Here is a 6,462-nt window from a genome sequence, read left to right as displayed (position 1 = left end):
CCAAGTTCCTGGAGGAACTTGAGGCCAGAGCAGTATTTTGTTCACTGTGGTGTCTGCAGTACTCAACAGAGTTCTTACCATGTAAAAGGAGTGGCAGAATATCTTAGATGGTGCATAAGGCAGGTGAAGACAGCAGCTGTGACCCAGAAAACTTTGATTCCTTGAATCCATCCTCATTTATAGAAGATACTTGGTAACTATTTGATTTATTTTCCATCTTAGTGTAACATTTTAATACATTAACACATTTATTATATAAATTTTAGGAAAGAATATAGAAAAAATAAATTATCCGTTATACTACATTCTATAGCTAATAACTGTTAATATTTTGATGTAGTTTCCTTCCAGTATTTCTTAACTGTTTATGCTATTTAAAAATAAAAGTTAAATAGTATGTGTAATTTTAAATTTTAATAACTTAAATAGCATTTCTTAAATAACCACCAAAATAAATGCATACACCAGATGTGACCAAAAATAATAGTGATTTACAAAAATGAAGTCATATTTTTGTATCCAAGAGATCGTTGTTCCCTTCAGAAAGCCAATGATTTTGCAGTTGCCCAAACATTTTTGGAGCCACTCTTCAGGATTGCCTTTAGAGCCAAATAAATATAATTTCTTCAGAATCACATATGATTTTTTTATCCAAAATGTATCCATTTATTCAACAAATACTTAATGAGTTATAGGTACTACTTTAGGTTCTGGAGATTCAATTGTGAGCTAGACACAGTTCTCCGCCTTCAAAGATCCTGATTACTTTTATTATTTAAGAATTTTCATGACAATTGTCCATTCCCAGAAAATTAAATCTTCACTCAAAGGAAAATTATTGGCTATGACTAATGATATTAGAAATAATACATTTCTATTTATTAAGGAAGTTTCATAACTATTCTAAAAATGTTTTTATTAATGGCATTTATAGTTGGAATAAGTCATTATTTTGAAAATGATCACAGCAATTGTGGATGAGACCAGGTAAAGTACTAATTAAAAAAAATTAGTAAAATTATTTCACAGGGTTATCTCATATAAAAGTGGCAAAGAAGAACCTTTTCATGATTCCTTTCAGAACTGAAAGTTTTCATGAATAAGTTGAATTTGAAATGAATTTTAAGGAAGGGAAAATACAGGGGCTGGCTCAGTTGTGTAGTGGTTAAATTCATGCACTCCACTTCAGTGGCCTGGGGTTAACTGGTTTGGATGCTGGGTGTGGACCTACACACCACTCCTCAAGCCATGCTGTGGTGGTGTCCTACATATAAAAAAGAGGAAGATGTGCACAGATGTTAGCTCAGGGACACTCTTCCTCACCAAAAAAATCCCCCAAAACAAACAAACAAACAAAACAAACAAGGAGGGCAAATGCAAATAAAAGAAATGAAAGACGGGTGAATATTTTTTTGTGGAGTAAGAGGTATGAGCTGAGGTGTGGCAACATGCAAGGCTTGTTTTGTTAGAAAAAGTTTGAGTAGGAGAATGGGATGAAATTTTATCAATGCCTTTCAATAAAGGTCATATCAGAATTACCTAGAAACTTTCAAAAATATGCCTTCACTCTTTTAAAAATCCCTGGGGTATATTTAGAATTCTCTTTCTCTGGTCTGCTCCTTACCTTGGACTTTCTCCACCTTAGGGAAGGGAAAGGGAGGATGGGATATGAATAGTTACCATGTTTTTCTTCCGAGAACCCCTCCCCCTGTCGATGGTCTTTGGGTGCCAGTTTAAGGAATTTAGACATTATTCTTTTGGCAACTGGGGTATATTGAAGGTTTTGAGCTATGAAATTGAAAGGATAAGGGCTGCGTTTTAGGTAGATCAATGTTTTGGTGGTGTGCTGGATGGATAACAACTGTGTTGTAGATTTTCTGTTACAGTTAAGCAGGAATACAATATATTGCTGATTAAACAGAAATAATCATTTAATGTATCGTGCAGGTGAAACCGTAGTACGATAAAGCCTTTTCTAATGAAGGCTTTTATTGGATCTGAAAATTTAGATACTTTTCTTGCTTAATTGTTCAAAAGTTGACTGTGAGACTGTGCAGCTAGGTTACTGCTGTTATTAGAACTGTTATAAAAGATGACTATTTTAAGCAAGTAGAACAATCACCTGTAATGCTTATGCCCTCAACAGATGAAAGGCCCAAAGGAAAGGAATTAAAATTCATTTTCTTTATTACTTAAGCATTTTCTAAGAAGAGAGCATCAGTGCAAAGCTGAGGGAAAAATGAAATTAACACTTAGTTCATTTTGTATGGTTATTCTTTATGAACTCGTGAATTTGGAATAAAGATAGTGTGATGTGGCACTGCCCCTAATTTGCTGACTAAACTCAGACAAGGAAAAGGTTTCTTGGTGCCTCAATTTTCCCATCTATCGGACTAGGGTAATATGCCTATTTTACGTATCTCTAGGATGTTTCTGAGAACCTTTTCAAATGGTTGTTTTCGAATCATACAGCCACAACGTTGAATAAAGATTAGCTTCCATTTATGTATTATCTTCTTTTGACCTTTAAAAGATATCTAAGTTTCATATGTTTTTGGTTGACACACGCAGTAGAGTAATGAAAATAATTTCTTCACATCTGGAACAAATTTCAGTATTTCAAATCTAATAAAGTTTGTAGTATAAACATGTTTCTAAATGGTTTAATACTAATTAGGCTAGTTACTTGGACTCGCGAAATAGTTGCGAAATAATTACTCCCTCTACATTAGATGAAGAAGAAATTAGAAACATGTGTAAACCAGCTGGCTTTGATCTTCTTAAAGAAAGGCATTAAAATAAGATGCTACTTTTAGTGTTCAAGAACAACGTATCCATTCATTTTTTCAACAAATATTTTAGCACCTATCATGAAATAGACATTGTTTTAGACACTGGTAATACAGCAGGGAATAAAACAGATAATAATCGTGGTCCTCATTGTGCTTCCAGAATAATTGTGTTTGGCTTATTCTCCTCAATTGTATTTTAATACTTTAAAAATAAATGTTTGGACAGTTGTGGCAGAACAGTATGTAGCCAAATGTATATTTTCCAGTCCAACTACATGAGCCCCCATAGTTATTGATGAGTTCTAATTGCTCATGTAAGCTGATGCTTTTGGTCCTATCTCTTCATATATGGTTATAGCCTAATTAATCAGCCAATGAAACACTTGAATATATATTAAATTTGGCTTATTTTAGTTCTTTTAAAATATTTTGTTTACTTTGTTAATCAACTATGTTTTATGAAAATGTTTTGAGTTTCTGAAAGGAAGAGGTTTTATTTTACAATTTTAATTGCCTTTGCTTCAGAGCATAAAGTCCAGCGAAGATGCGTCAATCTCCTTCTTGATTTAAGCAATGCAGATAGCCAAATTGGATAAATAAACTGAAAATTCTCACTGGGGCTTGAATTATCAGGCTGAACCCATGAATTAAATATAAGAATGTAAGAAATGTCATACTAGATTAAATCAATTGTCCAGGGAGCATGGTATTTTATGGAGGAGCATGGTATTCACTCTCACAACACTGATCTACCTTGAACATCATTATACTCCCTTAGCAATACATTACATATCAATTTTCCACAAATCAATTTTCTACAAAGACCTTCTTTGATCTCATTTGTATTTTCAGTCAATACTACATCTTCAGTAATGAGTTTATTACCTCTTGTGTATATTTCACTTTCATATTTCAATGACTGTGTAAACTTTATTTTTCAAAACACGCACTAGAGTACACTATGATTTGGAAGGTGTGCTTACCTTATCCATTTCTTTCTTTTTGTAAAATCTTATTCTCACTCACTTCTTACCTTTCTCATTTGAAGAATACGAGTTTTCAAATGATTTTATGTGGAAACCTTTCAATCTTTTTGCTCATTTATAATCTAGACCAGTTCCTCTATCATGTCTTTTATGATTGGAGAACAATGAAAATTGTGTGCACATTCCAAAGGAGAATGTTCACAATTTTGTTTGTTGGTAATATTTGTTTTATTGCCAAATACGGATGATGAGCATTTTGTTGACCTTATTGTTACAGCAGCACATTAAATCACTGTCTTGAGATAATATGTTGGATATTCTTTTGCTTGATCTCCACTGCATTTTGCATTAAATAGATTTCCCCAATCAAAATACTCAACACTTTCTAGCCTGCTACACATTTTATACTGAATGTAATATACTACCTTACCAGTACTGAATAAATATTCATACTGACAAGCATTTCTGAATTTATGTACCTTTAACATTCTTTAAACTCTTATAGATTAGTATGTTCATCTATATTTGTTAATTTTTATGTAACTCATACTTGTAGTAATTTTCTTCAGTCCTACTAATAGAACCTTCCTTTAGTTTTCTGCACATGTATTAATTCCTGCCTGCCTTGGTAAAGTCTTAATTTCCAGAAAGGGAAAGCATATTTGGATGACCTTGTCTTCTTTTTTCTCAATGCCTTCTTCTTACCTTATTTTTGCCCTTTTAAAGTTTAGTCTTAAATAATTACCAGTAAATTTAATTGATAATTTCAAATCAATACATTTGAAATTAAATTTTTCCTTAACACCTCTAATATATGATATGCATATACATAAATCTTCTATGTTTTGATCTTCAAGTTCTTCCTCTTTAAAATGATTTGTTTCAACCAGCCAGAATGGGTAGTTTTTAGTTGGACTGTATTGAGAACAAAGAAATCTGGATATTAATTATTCCTTCTGTAGCAGAATCTTTTCTAAACTACATCAATGCAATATATTAAAAATACTCAACTTTGAGGAATGCATATTGAAACTAAATGTGGACTTCAGAGACGTTACTTTCTATAATCCTGCAAATCATATTTAATGGTTTGTATATGCACAGAAATCTTTGTATATTCACTATATCTATGAAATATTCCAGGGAAACCATGTTTAGGACTTATTTTACCGGAATAGCATTATCTCAAATGGAACTTAAATTGCTGTTAGAGGAAGTGAGATACTATGGGACACTGTGAATGCCTTTGGACTGCTCTCCTTAGAGCAGACATTCTCTTAGGGGTGCAGGCAGAGAATCATTTTACCGATGCTTGAAGACAGAAACTTACCTCTTCCTGTTTTCCTTGAGTAAACATCTGATTACTTCCAGAACTGAGATCTTTTAGGTCTAAAGAGTGTGTACCTGGTTCAGTGCATTATTTGTGAAAAAAAAAAATCCTGTCTTCTTTACGTTGTCTAAGAAAAATACAGAAAAATTTGATACTTGTGGAAAAAGATCAGAACTAGAATGAGAAAGAGCTTCTGTCCTTGACTGAAAGCATCACTTCCTTTCCTAAGTTACATGGAACACACTAAAGAGTATTTAAAATTGCCTCATGGGGTTTGTCCCCTCCAGCTGGACATGGCAACATTCCATAGAATAACGAGCAAGGTGATTATAAAGGGACCCACATAAGCTGATCTTTCTTCTCTGCACATGACACAAATAGAAAGCTTTGAGCAAGAGTGGAAAGGCACACTGTCACTTGTCTTTCCCCTCTGAAGAAGCTGGGACACATTCTGCTCAGCCAACATGTTCCCAGAGGAGTGTGATTTAACTTCCACTTTTCACACAGTGAGAAGCAACACTGTGGACCTGTCGGGAGGGTGATGGCAGCCTGGGAGGAATTTGGATAAGTGTTTTTCACTCCAGTGTTTTCATGTGACCTGACTCTCATTCTCAATTTAGTTACATCTTGACCTGGAAAATGCAGCCAAGATTTGCCTCTCTTCGTTTGGCTTACATTGATTCATGATGTGCATCCCTGGCCTTCCCCTACTGCCACCCCAGGCAGCCTCTTCCTCTTTCTCTTGCAACCTACTAATAGAGCCTCTCTGGATGTATACACATGTATTTCCCTCAGTAGGTGTTTTACTTCCAGAAAGAGTAAATGTGCTTGAGTCCACGGAATATACACAAAGAATACCCACCTAAAGCAGCCTAAGCCATTCCTCACGCCTTTCACCAAATCTGACTATTCATATATCTGGCAGCCTCCGATAGTAAAGGAATGAATATTCCTCACTTCTCCCTAGTTTTTCTTCCCTCCCCCCTCCATTAAACGACTGGTTTTTATGCATGAGATAATAGACAAGCCTTGGGTGACCTGTTTTTAAATTTTTTTCCCTCCCCCCCGCCTCTTTTTTCCTTGCGGTAAAACAGTGCTGAAGAAAGAGGGCACCAGTGTACAGCCCAGATCGCATCCTTGCACCGTCTGGATTAGAGCTGAGGCGTCTGCGAACCCAGCGTGGCCGCGGTGCTCTGGCCCGGGGACCACAGCGCTGTCTACCCGGACACAGGTACGTCTCAAGTCCAAATTCTCCAGGCAGACCCAGGTGAGCAGACACTTTCCGGCGGTGAAACCCACCCATAGTGGCAGACACAGTCTCAATCTATGGGATTTTCTTTCTAGTCCCAGGGGC

The 6,462-nt window shown here is 35.4% G+C and overlaps 1 protein-coding gene across 8 annotated transcripts in view; it reads left to right on the top strand.

Moving 5' to 3' along the window:
- The first annotated feature begins 5,637 nt into the window (after positions 1-5,637).
- The window catches only part of GRM1 (glutamate metabotropic receptor 1), a 498,985-nt gene continuing 498,160 nt past the window's right edge, over positions 5,638-6,462 (top strand). For 4 of the 8 annotated variants that reach the window (XM_070602718.1, XM_070602713.1, XM_070602721.1 and 1 more), the window contains exon 1: positions 6,235-6,375. The gene's annotated coding sequence lies outside the window, so the exon portion shown is untranslated. Of the gene's footprint in view, positions 6,376-6,462 lie in introns of all 8 variants that reach the window. The other 4 variants (XM_070602717.1, XM_070602720.1, XM_008540785.2 and 1 more) reach the window with 3 other exon arrangements.

The sequence above is a fragment of the Equus przewalskii genome, chromosome 32 (genome assembly GCF_037783145.1).
Source record: "Equus przewalskii isolate Varuska chromosome 32, EquPr2, whole genome shotgun sequence".
NCBI lineage: Eukaryota > Metazoa > Chordata > Mammalia > Perissodactyla > Equidae > Equus > Equus przewalskii.
This window is presented reverse-complemented; position numbering and strand designations above follow the sequence as displayed.